The 23,209-nt window shown below is 37.1% G+C and overlaps 1 pseudogene; it reads right to left on the reverse strand.

The window, feature by feature from the left end:
• Positions 1-6,511: 6,511 nt before the first annotated feature.
• Positions 6,512-23,209, reverse strand: part of LOC117978239 (sodium/hydrogen exchanger 9B1-like) — a 49,678-nt pseudogene continuing 32,980 nt past the window's right edge.

Below are 23,209 nucleotides of genomic sequence, written 5' to 3' on the forward strand. Positions count from 1 at the left end.
CAAGAGAAGGTACAATTAAACATTAATGGGTCCCTTCTCCCAAGCGGTTAGCGCTGAGAGTGTGGAGTGTGCTCTCCAGGATCAGCACATATTTATTATCTTGAAAAATACATTCCCCTGAAAAAAATCCCATGAAAATACTTAAAAAAAAAAAGAGGTTTCTGTTTTAACACCCGTCACCCCTGCAAAACACTTTACAAAAAAATCCTTGTCTTCACTACCAGAGACATTTTCCTTTTCTTCGTGTATAAGATTACCAGGTGAGGCAGCCGAGAGTGACCCACCCGCCCCCTCGCAGCTCTGAAGCAGCTTCAAGAAGGAACAGGATCCCGAGGCCTGGACGCTGGACCCTACACCGCCACCCTCGTCCCAGCCCGCTGCGGGCCGCAGTTCCTCGGCCGTGGAGTAGTTTTGGATTCCAGGTGATTTTGTCTCTCTGCGCTGGCCCAGGCTTCCGCCCCAGCCCTTACTCTCCTTTCACGGAAAGGTCGCAGCCTATGGCCCTACCGGCAGACAGGTGCAGAGGTGAGCCCAGCGTCCCAGCCATCCCCTGTCCTCGCACCGCACGTGACCAGGCCTGCTGGCCGGTCCTCTCTATCCCGGGCTACAGGAACCAGATCACCGGCGCTCCTTGGGAAACGCAGGATGTGGAATGTGCTTAAGACTCCATGAATTTTGATGTTATAAAAGACTAGCCAATACACACTAAGTGGTCTCGGTGTGATCCATCACTCCGCAAAAACGAAGTGGGCAACATGTTCATAAAAAAAAAATGGACTAATCTATTGATTATAAAGCATTGCATGATACACCTGCTTCTGGTAACATCTTTTTGTTGCAGAAAAAGCCAGGTTCTTGTCATACCACCAGGAAAAGGCACGCAAACACTTGAAGGGTGAGGGGAAATGGACTTTATTGGGTGGAAAGGAAAAAGGAAAAATAACTCTCAGCAAAGAGAGAAAGAGTCCTGCTAGCGGGTTTCCCGCCTCATAGATTAAATCCTAGGTCATGGGAACAGGCCAGACTCCTCTCCACTGCACAACGCACAAACTTCCCGAGGCTCCACCCCGTAATCCCAGTGCGCAGGTGGGCATTATTCAGAATCAGTGAGGAAAGGGCGGCTTCAACCAGGACCTGCAGTCCAGTTTATCAGCCTTCAGGCTGTTTTAGTCTTGAAGGTGGGGTTTTACCAGGGGACTCTTGGCTGCCTCCTGTCTCTATCACTTTCACATTAGGTGCTCTGTGGTGAAAACGGTTTCAAGGGTGATGGCACTGTACATTTTGAGACACAGAAGCAGCTGAAAGATCTATTCAAAAATGAAATGGATTCTTCTAAATGATAGCAAAGTCTGTTGGATTAAATCTTGTAAACAATGAGAAGCAGAACTCAGAGTTAAAAAGTTCACCAATGTTTACAGGAAGATTTTTGGAGAAGACATGGATGGTAGGTGCCTTAAAGATCCTTTGGGAAGTTGGGATCTGTCTTAAGTCTGATAGTAGTGGTTAATGAAAGTGGAAAACCCAAAGGTTTTGGATTTGTCAGCTTTGAAAGGCATAAAGATGCGCAGATGAGATGAACGAAAGAAGCTCAATGGAAAGTAAATTGATGTTGGTCAAGCTCAGAAAGAAGTAGAATGGCAGATGGAACTTGTGTGCAAATTTGAAAAGATCAAGCAGTATAGGATCACCAGATAACAAAGTGTTAACATTTATGCAAAAAATCTTGATGGTATTGATGAATGTCTCTGGAAAGAACTTTCTCCACTTGGTACAATCACCAATGCAAAGGTTATGAAGGATGGTTGTCATAACAAAGGGTTTGATTTGTGTATGTTTCTCCTCTCCAGAGGAAGCAACTAAAGCACTTTCAGAAATGAATGGTAGAATTGTGGGCACTGAGCCATTGTATATATATAGTGTTAACTCCATGGGAAGAAAAGCAATGAAGAGCACCAGGCTCAGCTCATAAACCAGTACAGTATGTGCAAAGAATGGCAAGTGTAAAAACTATGCTCAACCTGGGACTCAGTCCCTATCAGCCAGCACCTTCTTCAATTGACTTCATGGCAGTTATCCCACAGAGTGAGAGCCATGCTGCAAAGTATTCTCCTAGCCAAACTGCTCAACTAAGATCAAATCCTCCCTAAATTGCTCAGGGTGCCAGACCTCATCCATTGAAAAATATGCCTAAGCCACTCCTAGCTCACTACATTTAGTAGTAAGAGACCAGCTTCTTCACAGCTTCCACAAGTCATGTCAACACAGCTGTTGTAACACATCGACACAGAAAATAGGAGCACATCCTGCAGTTGCCGCTATGGCTACTACAGATACTCCTGCTGTTTGTACCATTTCACAGTATAAATATGCTATGGAAGCTCACAATCCTCAATGGCATTTTCATGCACAGCCCCAGATTACCATGCAACAGCCTGCTGTTCATGTAGAAGGTCAAGAACCTTTGACTTCCATGATGGCATCTGCTCCTCCTCAAAAGCAAAAGGAAATGAGTGAATGGCTGTTTCCTCTTCTTCAAGCCATGCCCTAGTCGTGCTGGTAAAATCATTGGCATGTTGTTGGAGATTGGTAATTTAGAACTCCTTCATATGCTTGAATCTCCAGAGCCTCTCTATACTAAGGTTTACAAAGGTATAGCTGTACTACAAGACCACCAAGCTAAAGAGGCTGCCCAGAAAGCAGTTAATGGTGTCACTGGTGTTCCAATTGTTTAAAACCGATCAGGGACCACAGAAAGAAACTTGAGCATCACTGAAGAAAAATATCTCAATATCGAAAACCTTAAATACTATGGAAAAAATTTGTAAAGTATAAAATAAATTTAAAAAGGAAACTTTGAACTTTACATACCAAGCAAATGTCAGATCTAACAAAAGCAATGATAGTCCTAGATTATTTATTGATTTGAAAAGAAAAAAATCCTCCCAAAATAATAAAATATAAAAACACTGTAATGCTTTTCAGACTCTGTGATAAATAATTTTCAGCAAAGTATAAAAATTTAAAGCACTCCTTTAATTTTGTAATTCATTAGTGTGGAATAGCTAAGAATGTCACTTCTGTTTTAAGTAACAGAATTGATAACTGAGCAAGGAAAGGTAATTTGGATTATAAAATTTTGCTTTAATAAGAATTCCTTAAACAGTGAAAAAAAATAGGCAAAGATACAAAAAAGTTTATAAGAAGCAACAATCTTCTATTTATTTGTTATTTTATTTTATTTTATTTTATTTTATTTTATTTTATTGAGATGGAGTTTCGCTCTGTCACCCAGGCTGGAGTGCAGTGGCGTGATCTTGGCTCACTGCAACCTCTGCCTCCCAGGTTCAAGTGATTCTCCTGCCTCAGCCTCCCGAGTAGCCGGGACTACATGCACCTGCCACCATGCCTGGCTAGTTTTTTGTATTTTTAGTAGAGACAGGGTTTCACCATGTTAGCCAGGATGGTCTCCTTCTCCTGACCTCCTGATCCACCGCCTTGGCCTCCCAAAGTACTGGGATGGTGTGAGCCACTGTGCTCAGCCTTATTTATTTAAATACTATAAACACTAATATCATACACATGGTTAACTGGTTGTAATTTTTAAATTATATTAATAAATTTTTATAAAAACTTTTTATAAATAAAAACTTATAATTTCAAATAAATAACAACATCTGCCACACTACCTTAAAATGGTGACTATTTCAGTATAATAAACATATATCACAGACACTTCAATAAATAAAGAATAAAAAGAATAGGTACAACAATTTTCCTCCTAATCAAAAACACAATTCCTCATTTTGAAAATTATTTCTTATCTCTCTTTTATTAAAATAAACTTTCTACTTTGAAATCTAATACTCTTGTGAATGTAAAATACTATCTTGTAAATATATATATATACATGTATTTTATTTATTTATTTTTTTTTTTTGAGGCAGAGTCTTGCTCTGTCTCCCAGGCTGGAGTGCAGTGGTGTGATCTCAGCTCACTGCAACTTCTGCCTCCTGGGTTTAAGCAATTCTCCTGCCTCAGCCTTCTGAGTAGCTGGGATTACAGGTGCGTGCCACCACACCTGACAAATTTTTGTATTTTTAGTAGAGACGGGGTTTCACTATGTTGGTCAGGTTGGTCTCGAACTCCTGACCTCGTGATCTGCCCGCATTGGCCTCCCAAAGTGCTGGGATTACAAGCATGAGCCACAACACCCTGCCTATATTTTTATTTTTTTATAAGTGACAATGAGATGTCCTCATGATTTAAATAGTAGTCAAAACACTGGCACAGTTTAAATTTTTAGAATTTGAGTACTAGAATTACAATATTTGAAAATGGAGTCTGTACTTTGTTGTAAAACTATAAAGAGAAAATGTCACTAAAACAGCAGCTATTTTATCTTTTCCCAGAGTTATTCTCCCAGAGTGTATTTTCTAAGAGTTTTTTCCCAGACGGTTTTAGAACTTTTGGCAGTTTCGGTGATATATTCTGTAAAAGCCCTTAGTCTTAATAGGAATAACACATAGTTTTGATTGCCTTAAATTTTAATTGCTTCACTTGGCAGATTTATGTGTAAATTTCATATTCTGTGGTATTTTAATATCTTGCTTGTGGAGAAGAGGAAAAAGAGGAATGAGAGTAATATTCAGTCCTTGCATTGAGTTTTTGCCAAAGAAGTCTAAACAATTTCTAAAATGCCATTCAATAAGGCCATTTTAGGAGTGTTTATATGACTCCTATAACTTTAAAATAAAGAGTCTTGAAGTTAATTAAAACTCACTTTGCTTGTGATGGGTTCTACATAAACATGGCAGATTTAATCAGCCAGAATTAAAAGGAAATTCTATATTACTAAGGAGAAGAAACTGCCACATGACAGTAGTCTCCAAATCTTTCATTTTTGGAGGCTGCCTTTTATGCCTAGATTTTAAAATACTAATTGAAAAAAATATAGTTTACTTCCATTTGTGATTTAATTTTATTTCTAGAAATAAAAATATAGATAGTGTTTCATCTAAAAACTGCTAAACCAGACTTTCATTTTAAGGGCATGGCAGAAATAAGAAAAGACTAACTTGGTTCTATTACTTAACATATTATTTATTCAGGTAGTCACCAAAACCAGAATTAAAAATCTATTCAGTTAACCCATTTAAAGTTGATGTGTTTTACTCCTTTTTTTTTTCTTTTTGTAGTGATCTTTTTAACTGAATTACTGGACATCATGGGGAGTTCTACTCCTCCTATATGGAAACTTAGGCTATCTTACCAAGTTCAATATTCAAAGTTTTTCTTTCTGCCATTAAGTTTGTTTAATTTTATATTAAGCTCAGTTTGTATTATGATATCAAATTCAGCCTGAGGGATTACTTTAAACTTTCCTAGGGTATTTGCAGATTTAATTTGTTCTTACACTATGTAAATACCAAGAGAGCATTCCATTTAATATTATTTTTATTAAATTAACTTTGGAGTAAAAAGTCCAAGAAAAGCCCTGTACTGAAATCACATGTTTACTAAATCCTGGATTTTCTGTACAGTCCCTACATATTTCTACTTTAAAATTCTTCTGTCATGTGAAATAATTCATTAAAAGCAGCAGGCATAACATAACATAAAGCAAATTTCTTGCTAACTCTCTTTCCTTGTGTTTAATAACTAGGCATGAAATTGCCTTAAAATTTGGGGGAATTAAATACCAATATGTAACATATTTTCTATGGAGTTGCAAAGTAACAACATAATGGTAGAAACATTACCTCTGATATGGAAAATTATGGCAAAAGAACTCCTCAATTTAAGATCAATTTCTATATCCTAAATCAATAATTTAAAATGGTATTATTTTTATATCATAACTTTTAATGTACTGAACATGATCCAGTGTGCTGGAGGATGCTAGGGAGAAAAAAAAATCATGCAGAAAACCACCTTGAAAGAATCTTACAGTTTAGAAGAGGATTTGAACATAAAAGAACAGCCAACAGAAAAAAGCAAAAACAAAAACCAAACCCATTGGTTTTTAAGAGATGATGACGATAATGGTGAAACTAGAAATAATATTTTTATAGTTATATGGCATTCATCATATGTCAGGTATCATTCTTAAAGCTTTCCATTTATCAATTCATTTAATTCTTATGACAACCTTATAATGTGAGAACTTTTATTAGATGATAAATGATTTCCTCCTAGTGACTGAGATTTAATATTATTTCTGTTAAAAAATCCAATTGCCAAGCTGATCTTACATTTGTAAACTAAATTATTTATTTACTCTCCTAATAGCTTCTATTTTTCCCGTCTAATTTTTATCAGTAACTCGAAACTAAGGAACAAGAGAAAGCTGAACCTTAGCCAATTTTATTTTAGCAGCAGAGAAAGGCGGAAGAGGAAAAAGGTGAAAATAATTTAAAATTGAAATTTAAATATTTGTTGATCGTATTTACTTGTGACATTATTGTTATCTATTATCACTGTTGTGACTCTACTTGTATAAATAATTCATTTTTTATGTCTTGCCAGTTCCTGGAACCAGCTTGATATTCTTTGTGTAGAAGCTAGCCTGGAGCCAGCAGACATGAATAGGCAGAAGCAGAATAATACTGCAGGACTCGAGTGAGTGGTCTCTTTCCTCATACCTGCTTTTCTTTTTTCCCTGCTTTATGAAAATTATGAAATAATGAAACAAAATTGCAAGAGTATTGTTGGAAGGAGAGAGAACAGATACTCCTTTTGTAGATTTATTATTCCCTACAGTAGACATTAAAAATAAAAAGTTATTATTTATATTACTTGAAGGTAAGATAAAATAACAACGTTGTTTGTTAACTGAGCACCACCATATGCCAGAGAGAGTGCTAAGCACTTTAAGTGGATTATCTCATTGAATCCTGACAACACTGCTAAGAAACAGATACAGTCATAGACTTCATTGTAAGATGAGAACACTGAAGGACTGAGAGACTAGAAAATAATTTTCCTGAGGTTATAGGCAAGTAACATGGTATTCAAAACAGGTAGTCTGGCCCTAAGAACCTGCTTTTCTAACATGATAATAGAGGTTTTTTTGCATGAAAATTTAGGAGCTTCTGTTTTGGAATAACAACTAAGAAAAGAGCCACAGGAAATTAAGGTATATTATGCTGCCAAGTTAAACAGTCTAACAAGAAGTAGCAATATATTTTAGTAGGAGGAGAATATACTTGAATAACAGCGCAAAATTACAAGGTTTCCCTTTCCGTTCATTCATCCTTGCAGGCATGCAATACGTATTTGCTTCCTGCATGTCGGGCACTCTGTTAAGTGCCAGGGAGAAATAATGAAAAACAACTGCAACAACCAGACACCGTCCCTGTCCTTACATAGCCTATCAAGGGGGCGGGGGCAGGGATTTAGCCATTAACCAAATAGTATACAAATAAATGTGTAATTAAAAAAATATATGTGCATTTGTGTGATGGAGTGAGTGGTAAGGTAGGAAAAGTATTTTTTAAAAAATCAATGTGTCTCTATTTTACTTTACTTTTTTTTGCAACAGGGTCTCACTTTGTCACCCAAGCTGGAGTGAAGTGGCGTGACCTCAGCTCACTGCAGCCTCAACCTCCCAAGTTCAAGCAATCCTCCTGCCTCAGCCCCCAAGTAGCTGTGACTACAGGTGCATGCCAACACACCTGACTAATTTTTTTGTATTTTTTGTAGAGACAGGGGTTTTACCATGTTGCCCAGGCTGGTCTTGAACTCCTGAGCTCAAGTGATCTGCCTGCCTCAGCCTCCCGAAGTGCTAGGATTACAGGCATGAGCCACCATGCCTGGCCTGTGTCTCTACTTTTTAAAATCATAACATTTAGCTTTGTTATATTCAGCAAATTATAAAAACTCCAATTTTCAGATATATTCTTATTATATATTTTAGGAAAATAAAAAACATATTTTCATAAACTTAGGAAGTACTTATTGAAAGAATACTTTTTTATTTCAAAATAATTGCTTTTAAAACTGAGATTTCAAAAGGTTACATTGGCTAGGCCCAGTGGGTTATGCTTGTAATCCCAGAACTTTAGGAGGCTGAGGCAGGAAGATCACTTGAACCTAGGAGTTCAAGATCAGCCTGGGCAACATAGCAAGACCTCCTCTTTACAAAAAAATCAGAAAGAAAAGGCCAGGCGCAGTAGCTCATGCCTGTAATCCCAGCACTTTGGGAGGCTGAGGCAGGTGGATCACTTGAGGTCAGGAGTTTGAGACTAGCCTGGCCAACATGGTGAGACCCCATATCTACTAAAAATACAAAAATTAGCTGGGTGTGGTGGTGTGCACCTGTAATCTCAGCTACTGAGGAGGCTGAGGCAGGAGAATCGCTTGAACCTGGGAGGTGGAGGTTGCATTGAGCTGAGATCATGCCACTGCACTCCAGCCTGGGCAACAGAGTAAGACTGTCTCAAAAAAAAAAAACAAATCTGAAAAAAAGCTGTTGGGTGTGGTGGCAGGTGACTGTGATCCTAGCTACTCAGGAGGCTGATGTGAGAAGATTGTTTGAGCCCAGGAGGTTGAGGCTGCAGTGAGCCGTGATCATGCCACTGCACTCCAGTTTGGGTGACAGAGTGAGACCTGGTCTCAAAATGAAAATAAAAATAAAAATAGAAAAAGGTTACATTGAGTTTCTTTGTTTGTTTTTGTTTATTTATTTATTTATTTTTTTGAGATTGAGTCTTGCTCTGTCACCCAGACTGGAGTACAGTGGTGCCATCTCAGCTTACTGCAACCTCCGCCTCCTGGGTTCAAGCGATTCTCCCATCTCAGCCTCCTGAGTAGCTGGGACTGGTTACGTTAATTTTAATGAATAGTTATGATCAATCAAACATTTAAAAAGTAAGGATAATAGCTCATATTTTGTGATTGGAGTAACATTTTTCATTTTAAATTTTAAAAGCATCAAAATGGAAGCATTAAGCAATAGGCTTAATATGTTCTTACCTGTACTGTAGCTTTGGGCATCCATGCTAAAGCAATAAATATTTTCTCCTTAAAACTAAAACCAGCAAAGCACATCAATAGATATGTGGTTAAAATTCGAACACATAATGCCAAACTCAGAGTGGCAACAGATATGCCTACAACAGATGAAAACAAACATAAATAACAAAATATTTGTGAAGAAGTGTTCTTTATGCCCAGGAATAAGATTTCTAAAACTTTTGAAAGCATTTTAAGGCTATTGTCTCTTCATGTGTTTAATTTTTACATAAAACAATGATAATAAAAAATGAATATGATGGAGGATTCTCTGTAAAGTGCAAGACAGTATCTGATGGTGGAGGTACCATGAAAAATAAGACAGATGACATTTATACAATTCTGAACTAATAGACTTTTTTTGAATACTTTTATTATTAATAATAATAATTTACTTTTTGAGAAGGATTCTTGCTCTGTCACCCAGGCTGGAGTGCAGTGGTACAATCTCAGCTCACTGCAACTTCCGACTCCCGGGTTCATGTGATTCTCCTGCCTCAGCCTCCTGAGTAGCTGGGATTACAGGTGCGCACTACCACACCTGGCTAATTTTTGTATTTCTAGGAGAGATGGGGTTCCTCATGTTAGCCAAGCAGGTCTTGAACTCCTAACTTCAAGAAATCTGCCTGCTTCGGCCTCCCAAAGTGCTAAGATTACAGGCATGAGCCACCACACCCAGCCAATAGTTTTAAATGAAAGTACTCAAAAAGTGCTGATCGTATCAAATATGTTCCCTCAGGAAAGAAATCTTATATTTATTTCCTTAGATAACTCAGGGAAGATATTCAGGGCTGTCCTTGGTTTAAAAAAAAAGAGCACACAGTGTAAAGGAAGAGCAATATGAAAATTTGACACTGTATCAACATGTGTTTCTGAAGAAGGTCCTTGTAGCCATTCAAAGATATATTGTAAATAGAAATAAATGTATTTATAATTTTCTTAAATATTTTTGAATTTCATATTTTTTGTGCTCTAATTATTCTTACCAACAATATTTGATTCAAGCGATGAAACAGATACTTCTGCTCCAACTAAACCAAAAAGAAGTGGTTGAAAAATATCCCATACATTTGTAATAATCTTTTGGACTTTCATCTATAGAAAAGAGAAATACATTTACAATTATTTTGGCACATAAATATATTTCAGAAAGTTAAAATCTCCCTCACCTTTTTTTTTTCACTTTTTAAGTATTTTAGAGATGGGGTCTTGCTCTGTTGCCCAGGCTGCAGTGTAGTGGCATAAACATAGCTCACTGTAGCCTTGAACTCCTGGGCTCAAGTGATCCTCTCACAGTCTCCCAAGTAGAACTACAGGTGTGTACCACCATGCTGGGCTAATTTTTAAATTGTTTATAGAGATGGGGTCTCGCTATATTGCCCAGGATGGTCTAGAACTCCTGTCTTCAAGTGGTCTCTGGCTGTGGCCTCCCAAAGCACTGGCATTATAGACATGAGCCAGCATGCCTGGCCTAAAGTCACTTAACATTTAATAAATTTAAGACACTTTATTTTAATAAAAATGTTAAACTTAATTAATAAAAACTGAGCACTTCAATAGTTTTACTCAAACACTTAGGTAGAATTTTATTAAAAGAAACTCACAAAGCAGTAAAATAATACTATTTGGCCATTTAGTCACAGAATAAGTGATGTCCTTAGGGTTCTAGCCATGTTTCGTGTGAGTTCCAGATTTTGTCTCTAAGTTAACTGAACAGAGATAGAACTACATCATGCCTGATGAGAACATACCCAGTTCACGCAAACATTTGGGTTCTCAGAAGGGGGTTGGGAAGCCTTCCACTAACAACCATCCTGGAACTCAATCCCATTAAAGTGAATCCTGATGTATATAGCATATACTACTAGGAAAAACAATTTGGAAGTCTGTTCGGCCTGCTTCCAAAGAACCCATGTTGAATACTTTAAAGTTACTTTTTCCTTAAAACAAAACCAAAACATATATTAGATTCTCATTTAGCTGCCTACCCAGCTTCCCTTTCTGGAAACGAATGCCTCCCAGTGCTACTTCCCCAATTAAAAGGTTACAGGAAAGGCCCCTATTGGCCTACATTACTCTGGCTCTTCTCCAGGAATTTGGATGAAGAGATTTCAGTCTCAGTCTGGGTTTAATTTTTTTTTAAACAGAAGATACATAAGAACTTTGATGTCTCTTCCTTGAGGCATAAACTGTCTTCATAACTATTTCCCTTATGACTGTGTTTTCTGATCCCCACTTATTATAGTTTAAAAAAAGAAAAACAAAGAAAAACGATGTTACTACTCTTTACAGCATAATTATCCTATTTGTTACTTTTAATCTTTAAAACTTGTTTTAGTTCTGTTTCTTTTACCATTTAAAAAAATTCTAGCGGTTTTAATTTTATTTATTGATTTGCATTTCATTCATTTCATTTCTTTTATAATTATGATTATATAAGAATACTAAGCAAAATGCCACTATGATTTTTGATTAGGGAACTTCTCAAGCTGATTCTAAAATTTATCTAAGAAAGAATATGTGTAGGAACAGCCAAAAAATACTTTAAAAAGAAGTATAATCTATATTAGATTTTGACACATAAAACTGCAGTGATTTAAAACAGTGGTGTTGGCATAGAAATAGAGAAGTAGGATTAAATAGACTTCAGAGTTAATATATATGGAAGAATTTAGTTCATGTTAAAAAACTGAATCATTAATGAATTGGTCAATAAATAAACAATTTGGCAAAAAATGACTGTCTAGTTTATGTGCATATATCTGTATGTACATATTCATCACATGCAAGTATATATGTGTGTCTGAATATGTATATATATTTATGTGTGTGTGTATATATATACATATATACACACACACATCAGTCATGATGTAGTTCTATCTCTGTTCAGTTAACTTACAAACTGTATGTGTGTGTGTGTATATATATATATAGTTTGTAAGATACACATATGTATATATGTATAACTTTACCTCACAGCATTCACAAAGATAAATTCCAGATAGATTAAAAGACTAAATGAAAAAACAAATTAAACAAATAAAAACTACCAAAATATTAAATGATAATACACAAAATAGTATATCTTTGTAATGTTTATATGTTAAAATCTTCAGTGAGAAAGTCCGTCTTAAATGAGATGCAGAATCCAAAACCAAAAAAGGAAAACCCAATAGGTTTGGTCATAGGAAATTTTACTTTCATACACCAGACACCATAAACAAAGTTGAAGATAAGCAAAAATTATATGCAATATATAAATAACAAAGGATCAATAGCCCTAACACTAAGAGAAACTATAAATTAGAAACAAAAATAAATAACCCAATAAAAATGGTCAAAGAAGATCATAGGTATTTTAAAAAGAATATATGAAGAGAAGCTTACTATACTACTAATCAGAGAAATGTAAATAAAGAATAACAACATCACATAATTGTAAGAAACTATAAGAATTTGATGGTGAGGTCATTTAATAGTAAAAAGAATAGAACTAGTGATAATATCAAGTGCTGTTGATGAGTTAAGGTATTAGATATTTTTGTGCACTGTTGGCAGAGTGTAAATAACCAAAATTTTTGAAGGGATAATTTAGCAGTGTCCATCAAAATAAAACACAGATCATTTCCAGCCAGGTGTGGTAGCTCATGCTTGTAATCCTAGCACTTTGCAATGTCAAGTTGGGAGGATCCCTTGAGCTCAGGATTTTGAGACCACCCTGGGCAACATAGACAGAGACTCTGTCTCAAAAAAAAAAAAAAATCATGTCTGTGACTCTATTCCTACAGATGTACCTGTAATCCCAACACTTTGGGAGGCCAAGGCAGGAGTATCACCTGAGGTCAGGAGTTCAAGACCTGCCTGGCCAACATGGTGGAACCCCGTCTGTACTAAAAATACAAAAATTTGCTGGGCCTGGTGGTGTGCGCCTGTAATCCCAGCTAGTAGGGAGGCTGAAATAGAAGAATCACTTGAATCCAGGAGGTGGAGGTTGCAGTGAGCCAAGATTATGCTACTGCACTCCAGCCTGGGTGACAAGAGTGAAACTGTGTCTCAAAAAAAAAAAAAGACATGAACAACACTGTTTATGACAGCACTGTTTGTAAATAACAAAAAGTGGAAACGATCTTAATGTCTATAAATAGAATACTGGTTACTTAAAAAAATGTAAGGGTGTTAGGTATTTGACAGTGGTGGGAATAAAGAAATCTTTTACGTTTTATTCTATATGTTTTATTCTTTTACAAGCATTTCTATTTTTATTATTTATTTGTTTATTTTGTGTGTGTGTGTGTGTGATGGAGTTTTGCACTTGTTGCCCAGGCTGGAGTGCAATGGCATGATCTCAGCTCACTGCAGCCTCCACCTCCTGGGTTCAAGCAATGCTCCTGCCTCAGCCTCCTGAGTAGCTGGAATTACAGGTGCCCACCACCAAGCCACCATGCCCAGCTAATTTTTGTATTTTTAGTAGAGATGGGGTTTCAACATGTTGGCCACGCTGGTCTCAGACTCCTGACCCCAGGTGATCTGTCCACCTCGACCTCCCAAAGTTCTGGGATTACAGGCATGAGCCACCATGTCTGGCCTTTTACAAACATTCTTCATGGATTAATTGTATAATTAAAATTTCAATGAATAAAATAATTAGATTGATATAAGTAATATAATAATATTATATAAAACTTGGGAAAAAGAGAAGCCTGATGTGATTAAGTCAACTTCTGATTCCATATTAGTATATTTCCAGCTGCTTTTCCTAAATATTTTATTTCCTTGATTGATTCATACACTTTCTTGAGGATAGCAAAACTTTTGGAATATTTTCCAACCAGAATGAGGGGATTTCCTAAATATATGCAAAAAAATTCAGTTGTCTTAGCTTTTAAAATATAGCATATTAAAAATATTCACCTTTTCTTGGGACCATTTTGTCCCTGCAATGAAACTAAACACTAGTGTGCATAATCCTCCAGATCCATGTACACCAATACGTTGGCTGCCTAAGACAGCAGAAACACATGTAGTCAAAACAAGGAATCCTCTCTTCAATGTAAGTTTTTTCTAGAATTAGATAGATATTTAGAAATTAGTTTATATTAAATATATAATACAAGATTTGACATTATCTATTATATATGTTTGACCCTTTGATATTATGTCTTTAAATGTTATATTAAATGTCTAAAATTTTGATTTTCTTTCTCACCATACATTTTAGCAGACTTACTACCAAGTAACAAAATTTCCGATTAGTAACGTTTCATCTTCTGCCACATCTCTGATACTAGTATCAGTAAAATGGTTAAAGTATTACTTTAAGTGAAGAAAAGAGACCCATAAAATCTCCAGTTTCATATAACATATCCAATGAATTCTTAAAAAATATTTGAATATCTCTTTGGTCAATATGTTACAGCTAAATTTGGATGGAAATTACAGAAATACAAAAGTAATGGCATGTTTTCCTTTAAGGCACGAAATGGCTAAGTTTGAGTGTTGCCTTTGTCAAAGGATAGCAGGAGTGAATTTCAGTCAGAAAATATGCAGAAATAAATGGGAACCTATCTCCCCCTAAAATGTTTAAGGGAAAATTTGGGGGAAATTATCAAACATCAATAGGCAATTTAGTAGAGAAAGGGAAAGTATAATTCAGAGGGATACTCTGCATTAAGTATATTTTTTGACATTCCTTATTTGCCAAATCAGGAAGCAGAGACTTTAATCAAAGCCATTGACCTGTATCAATCACTGCTGTGCTCAGTTTTAAATACAGAGTAGGCATTGGAGGCTAGTTTTAGAAAAATAGAGTTAAGTATTAAATTTCATGGATCTTACCAAAGTTTAATATTTTGAAAAAAATGTCTAATACTATACTTCTATAAAATAGATTTTGTATTTACCTGGTCTTCACTTGGAAAATATCGAACAAAAAAATCCCAAAACAATTCCTGCCAGCAGACTAATACATACGTTCCTTATAGAGGCTATGGCGTTATTAAGCATACCACCTGTAGGGGCACACAATAAAAAAAATTCACAAAGAAACATTTTCACATACACTACACATCAGAAAAGCAAATCTAGGTGGTTCATGAAGAAAAGTAAGCATTTTATAGAACAAATATGTGCAAATGGTCTTTTTATAGTGACATGTATGAAAACACGTAGATCTATTTAGTACATTAAAAATATACTCTCAAATAATTTAATATATACACACAACTCAGAAATGTCCATTATATAAATAGGCCAGAAAACAAAGACTTAACAAGCACAAGATGCTCCCCTTACATAGCCAATTTAAAAGACAGAGTGAGGTAGTCCGGGCGCAGTGGCTCATGTCTGTAATCCCAGCGCTTTGGGAGGCTGAGGAGGGTGGATTACTTGAGGTCAGGAGTTCAAGACCAGCCTGGCCAACATAATGAAACCCCATCTCTACTAAAAATACAAAAATTAGGTGGGCATGGTGGCACACAACTGTGGTCCCAGGTACTCAGGAGGCTGAGGGAGGAGAATCACTTGAACCTGGGAGGCAGAGGTTGCAGTGAGCTGAGATAGTGCCACCACACTCCAGCCTGGGTGAAAGATGGAGGCTACACCTCCAAAAGAAAAAAAAAGGACCAAGTGAGGTACAAGAATGGAGAGAGACCAAAACACTTGTGGCACTTAGCATATGACTGGTAAGGGCTATATTAACAATTCTTCTTTGATGTACTATATGAAAAAGAAACAAATGATTTTAACATGAAAAGAACAATGTAATAACAACATGAAAAATTTTGTTCCAGGGTCAGTCCTAGAAACATTCAAGGGTCATTTAAGATTTCAGTATATTTAAGTTTCTGCTTTTGGTGAAGAAAAAAGGAAAAAAAATACAAAAGATTCCAGTATATTTTATATTAATTAATATTAATATATCCATACTTGTAGTTCATTGTAATAAGTAAAAAGCAAAAAATAAAAAAACAGAATGAGTCACAAAAATAGTTCAGTTAAGCTCTGGGTAGTGGATTCAATATAGTACGTAAGTATATTTTTAGACATATTTTCTGCTAAATATAACAGGCAGCGCATGGTGGGCTCACACCTTTAATCCTAGCACTTTGGAAGGCCAAGGCAGAAGGTTTGCTTGAGCGCAAGAGTTGAGACCAACTTGGGCAACAGAGTGAAACCCCATCTTCACAACAAAATAAGAAATTAGCCCTGTATGTGGTGTGTGCCTATAGTCCAAGTACTCAGTAGCCTGAGGGAGGAAGTCCCTTGAGCTCAGGAGTTCGAGGCTGCATTCTAGCCTGGCTGACAGAGCAAGATCCTGTCTCAAGAAAATAAAATATAATAAAAATAAAAAATAATATAAACAGAGTGATGTCAGCCAGATAGTGGAATGGGAAGCTCCAAACCCTGATTCTCCATAAAGATACCAACTGAAAAACTATATATGGTCTAAAAGCCTTTATGGAGTTCCATAAACCATTAAGAAGTTGTAGTAGCACAGACAAGTGCAAAGCCAAGAATAGTGGCATTGAACAAATAAGAAAAGCTGTTGCATCATACTCATGATACCCCTTCCCCAAGCTCGAACAGGTTGGTTTGGCTGGGAAGCACTCAACTTGCAGCTTCTCCATTAGCAGGGAAAGAGAAGACTGGAATGGAATAGTTTTATGAGGTTACCTGAAGCTCTCTCTCTCTCTAACTTGACGCCCAACTGGCATACTTTGGATGCATGGGAGCCACTGGGAATAAAGGAGAGGTCAGAGATGATGCAGCACCAGGGAACCTGCAGTACTACAGACAGATACCAGAGGGAGCAACAGCTCCAGAAAAAGAAACTGGCAAACCTCTACTTGGGATGTTGCAATGTATAAACCCAAAGAAGATGCATTCCAAGAAAAAGTTTGAGAGGCTGCTGGAACCTATAGCCATGCTGATTCAGGTATGAAGGTCTTCCGTATGAAGCCAGCTGATAAAAACTGGGAGAAGTGGCAGTTTTTTCTAACGCCCAAATCTTGGCAAAAATAAATAAAAAGTAAAAAATAACAAGACATAAGAAGAAACAGAGAAACCTGATGACTAAATTAAAGGAGCAAAATAAATCTCCAGAAACCAACCCTAAAGAAATAGATAAATGAGTTACCTGACAAAGAATCCAAATTAACTCTCTTAATGAAGCCCAGTGACAACAGAAATAGACAACTAAGTGAAAGCAGGAAATAATTCATGAACAAAATGAAAATATTAACAGAGATAGAAACTAAAAAAAAAAAAAAGGAACCATACAGAAACTCTGGAGCTAAGGAATGCAATAGCTCAATTGAAAAATTCACTATCGGAAATCATCAATAGACTGTGTAACTGCCCAATGGGTTCACCTCATGCCCTGCTTAGACAGAGCTGATTTATCAAAACAGGGGAATTGCAATGGAGAAAGAGTAATTCAGGTAGAGCCGGCTGTGCAGGAGATCAGAGTTTTATTATTACTCAAATCAGTATCCCTGAGCATTCGGGGATCAGAACTTTTAAAGATAATTTGGCAGGTAGGGGCTTGGGAAGTGGGGACTGCTTATTCATCAGGTTGGAGATGAAATCATACGGGGTTGAAGTGATGTTTTCTTGCTGTCTTCTGTTTGTGGGTGGGGTGGCAGAACTAGTTGAGCCATATTACCAGTCTGGGTGGTGTCAGCTGATTCATCCAGTGCAGGGTCTGCAAAATATCTCAGGCACTGATTTTAGGTTTTACAATAGTGATGTTATCCCCAGGAGCAATTTGGAGAGGTTCAGACTCTTGGAGCCAGAGGCTGCATAACCCCTCAACTGTAATTTCTAATGTTATAGCTAATTTGTTTATCCTGCAAAGGCAGACTGGTTCCAGGCTAGAAGGGGATCTTTTTGGGAAATGGCTATTATCAACTTTGTTTCAGAGTCAAACCATGAACTGAATACCTTCCCAAAATTAGTTCATCCTACTGCCAGGAATGAACAAGGACAGTTTAAATGCTAGAAGCAAGATGGAGTTGATTAAGTCTGATGTCTTTTGCTGTCATAATTTCTTCAGTTATAATTTTTGCAAAGGCAGTTTCAATAACATCAAGCAGAAGAAAGAATCAGTGAAACGGAAGACTAGTCATTTGAAATTATGGAGTCAGAGGAGCAAAAGGGAAAAGGAGTGAAGAGTGAAGACAGCCTAAGAGACTTACAGGATGCCATCAAGCAGACCAATGTATGCATTATGAAAGTGCCAGAAGGAGAAGAGAAAAATAAAGGGGCAGAGAGTCAGTTAAAAAAATAATGACCAAAAACTTCTCAAACTTAAAGAAGGAAATGGACATACAAATCCAAGAGGCTCAAAGAACTCCAAGTTGGATAATTTGCAAAAGACCTACAATGAGACACATTACAATCAAACTGTCAAAAGTCAAAGACAAAGAGAATTTTGAAAGGAACAGGATCAAAGCAACTTGTCACATACAAGGGAGATGCCATATGGTTATCAATGGAATTCTCAGCAAAAACTCTACAGGCCAGAAGAGAATGGGATGATATATTAAAAGGGCTGAAAGAAAAAAAAAACTGTCAACCAAGAACTGTATAGCCAGTAAAACTGTATTTCAAAAATGAAGGACAAAGAGTTCCCCAGAGAAGTAAAAGGTGAGGGAGTTGATCACCACTAGACCTACCTTACAAAAAATGTTAAAGGGAGTCCTCCAAGTGGAAATGAAAAGGCATTGGATAGAGATGCAAAAGCATACAAAATATAAACTTCTTTGGTAAAGGTAAATATATGAGTGAACATAGAATCCTTTAATACTCTAATGGTGGCAAGCAAAACACTTTTTTTCCTTTACTTTTTTTTTTTTGGAGACAAAGTCTTGCTCTGTTGCCCAGGCTGGAGTGCAGTGGTTTGATCATGGCTCACTGCAGCCTTGCAGTCCTGGGCTAAAGCAATCCTCCCACCTCAGCCTCCCGAGTGTCTGGGACTACAGACATGCACCACCACACTCACATAATATTTTTAAATTTTTAGCAGAGATAAGGCCTTGCTGGTCTCTAACTCCTAGGATCAAGCAATCCTCCCATTTAGGCCTCTCAAAGTGCTGGGACTACAGGTGTGAGACACAACACCCAGCCTGTAATTCACTTTTAATTGAAGCATAGAATTTAAAAGGTAAAAGCATAATATTACTGTATTAAATTATGTGAATAAACAATATAAAATATATATTGTGTGACATTGATAACAAAGTGAGAAGGAGGTGTAAAGAAGTAGAGTTTTTGTATGTGATTAAAGTTAAGTTGTTGTCAATTTAAAATAGATTATTATAACTCTAAGATGTTTTCATGTAATTCTACAGTAACCACAAAGAAAAGACCTACAGAAGATACAGAAATAAAAATGAGAAAGGAACCAAAGCAAGTCCCTACCAAAAAAATAAATCAGTGAAACATAAAGGGAGGCAGAAAGAGAGGAAAAGTGGAAAAAAATACCTGCAAGACACGTATAAAACAATGAACAAAATGACAATAGTAAGCCCCTCCCTATCAGTAACTACTTTAAATGCAAATAGGCTAATTTTCCAATCAAAAGACAAAGAATTGGCTGAATGGATTAAAAAAATCTAAATATATACTATATGCAAGAGACTTATGTTAAATCTAAACACACACAAAGGTTGAAAGTGAAAGGATGGAAAAAGATATTCAATGCCTTTGGTAACCAAAAGAGAACAAGGATGGCCATACTTAGACAAAATAGAGTTTAAGTCAAATAATAGCACAAGAGACAAGGATATTACATAATAATAAAAGGGCCAATTGACCAAGAAGATATAGCAATTATAAATGTATATGCAACTAACAGTACAGCATCTAAATATATGAAGCTAACATAGACAGAATTGAGGGGTAACATAGATAACAACATCATAATAACAGAAAACTTCAATATTCCACTTTCAATTATGGATACAATAACCAGACAGAAGATCAACTGGAAAACACAGAACTTGAACAACATTGTAGACCAATTGGACCTGTCTGACATATACAGAACACTTCACCCAATAATAGCAAAATATGCTTTCTTCTCAAGTACATACCAAGACTTTTCCAGGATAGATGGCATGCTAGTCCACAAACAAGTTTTTTAAAATTTAAGAAAACTGAACTCATACCAAATATCTTTTCTGACCACATTAAATGAAATTACAAATTCATAGCAGAAGGAAAAAGGAAAAGTAATAAATATGTGGAAATTACAAAAATATACTCTCTTAACCAATTGGCCTGTGTGGTTATTAATTGTCAATTTGATTGAAGGATGCTTAGATGCCTGATGAAGCACTGTGTGTGGGTATATCTGTGAGGGTGCTGCCACAGGAGAATGATGGATGAGTTAGTGGACTGAGAGAGAAAAACCCATCCTCACTGTGGGTAGGCATCATGCAATTGATGGCAAGTGTGACTAGAACAAAAAGGCAGAAGAATGGGAACATTCAGCTTGCTTGGATTTCTTTTTTATGCACTTTCTCTCTCTTCCAGAGCAGTATGCCTTTTTCTCCTCTTGCCCTTGCACAACTCTAGGTTCTTTGGCCTTTGGACCCTGTAACTTGAATCAGCAGCCTTTTGGGAGCTCTCAGGCCTTGGGCCTCAGACTAGTGGCTGCACTGTCAGCTTCCCTGGTTTTGAGACTTTCAGATTTGGACTGAGCCATGTCACTGGCTTCCTTGGGAGCCATGCTGTAGGCTTCTCTCATTTTCCAGCTTATAGATGGCCTATTGTGGGACTTTGCCTTTGTAATTATGTGAGCCAATTCTCCTTAATAAATTATATTTCATATATATGTAAATATATTCTCTTTTAGATGCATGTATATGTATCTATATCTATATCTATTATCTATTATCTATATCTATATATCCTATTGGATCTGACCCTCTGGAGAACTCTGATTAATACATAGTCAAAGAATAAGTCACAAGGAAAATTAGAAAATGTCTTGAGACAAATAAAAATGGAAACACAACATTCCAAAGCTTGTGGGATGCAGCAAAATGAATATGAAAAGGACAGTTTATATATCTAACTACCTACCTTAAAAAAGAAGAAAGATCTAAAATCAGCAACTTAGCTTTACACCTCAAGAAACTGGAAAAAGAAGAACTCAACCCAATGTTAGCAAAAGGAAGGAAATAATAAAGTCTAGAGCAGAAGGCCGGGTGCAGTGGCTCACGACTGTAATCCCAGCACTTTGGGAGGCCGAGGCAGGTGGATCACCTGAGGTCGGGAGTTCGAGACAAGCCTCAGCAACATGGAGAAACCTGTCTCTACTAAAAAATACAAAATTAGCTGGGCATGGTGGTGCATGCCTGTAATCCCAGCTACTCTGGAGGCTGAGGCAGGAGAGTCACTTGAACTGGGAGGCGGAGGTTGCAGCGAGCAGCGATCATGCCATTGCACTACAGCCTGGGCAATAAGAGCGAAACTCCATCTCAAAAAAAAAAAAAAGGCTAGAGAATAGAAAAAACCCAATGAAATTAGTAGTTGTTTCAAAGTTCAACAAAATTGACAAATCATTATCTAGAATATTTAAGAAAAAAATAAAGAAAACTCAACTTCTTTTAGGAACAAAAGAGAAGACACTGCAACCGATATTACAGAAATAAAAAGGATTCTAAGAGTCTACTACGAATGATTATATACTGACAAGTTGGATAACCTAGGAGAAATGAACAGATTCCTAGTAACATGCAAGTTACCAAGACTAAGTCACAAAATAAAAAATCTTAATAAACCTATAACTAGTAACTGAATCAGGAATCAAAAACCTCCCAGCAAACCAAATACCTGATAAGGGGTTAATATCTAAAATATATACAGAACAACAACTCAATAACAAAACAACCTAAATGGGAAATGGTCAGTTGACTTTGCTATGGTCCAAATGTTCTCCCAATATACATATGCTGGAGACTAATATTCAATGTGATAATATTAAGAGGTGGGGCATTTTGGAGATGATTAGTTCATGAAGTCATAGCCCTCAGAAATGGGACTAGGGCCTTTATGAAAGAGGCTTAAGGGAGTTTGCTTTCCCTTTTGAACATGTGAGGACACAGAGAAGGTGCTATGTATAGTGAATATAGTGACCTCACCAGTCACTGAGTCTGTTGTAGCCTAAATCTTGGACTTCTCACACTCCAGAACACAAGAAATAAATTTCTGTTGTTTATAAATTACCAGCCTAAGGTATTTTGTTATAGCAGCAGGAGTGGACTAAGATAGACTTGAATAGATATTTTTTCCAAAAAAAAGTACAAATGGCCAAGTAGCATATCAACCCAACACTACGTGGAAGCTGCCAAGGCTTGGGGATTGAACTCTGAAGCAATAGCCTGAGCTGTACGTTGGCTCCTTTTAGCCATGGCTGGGACACAGGACACCCAGTCCCAAGACCGCACAGAGCAGCAAAGTTCTGGGCCTGGCCCACAAAACCATTTTTTCCCTCCTAGGCCTCCAACTCTGTGATGGGAGGGGCTGTCATGAAGAACTCTGACATGCCCTGGAGACAATTTCCCCATTATCTTGTCAATTAACATTTGGCTCCTTGTTACTTCTGCAAATTTCTGCAGTCAGCTTCAATTTCTCCCCAGAAAATGGGTTTTCTTTTCTATCACATCATCAGGCTGCAAATCTTCCAAACTTTTATGCTCTGCTCCCTTTTAAACATAAGTTCTAATTCAAAACCATATTTTTGTGAATGCATAAAACTGAACACTTTTAAGAGCACTCAGGTCATAAATTGAACACTTTGCTGCTTACAAATTTCTTCTACCAGATGTCCTGGATGGGTTCCAAGATGGCCAAATAGGAACAGTTCCGGTCTGCAGCTCCCAGCATGATCGACAGAGAAGACGGGTGATTTCTGCACTTCCAACTGAGGTACCCGGTTCATCTCATTGGGACTGGTTGGAGAGTGGGTGCAGGCCCACAGAGGGTGAGCTGAAGCAGGGTGGGGCGTCGCCTCACCCGGGAAGCACAAGGGGTTGGGGGATTTCCCTTTCCTAGCCAAGGGAAGCTGTGACAGACTACCTGGAAAAACAGGGCACTCCCGCCCAAATACTGCACTTTTCCCAAGGTCTTAGCAACTAGCAGACAAGGTGATTCTCTCCTGTGCCTGGCTCAGTGGGTCCCACACCCA

The sequence above is a fragment of the Pan paniscus genome, chromosome 23 (genome assembly GCF_029289425.2).
Source record: "Pan paniscus chromosome 23, NHGRI_mPanPan1-v2.0_pri, whole genome shotgun sequence".
NCBI lineage: Eukaryota > Metazoa > Chordata > Mammalia > Primates > Hominidae > Pan > Pan paniscus.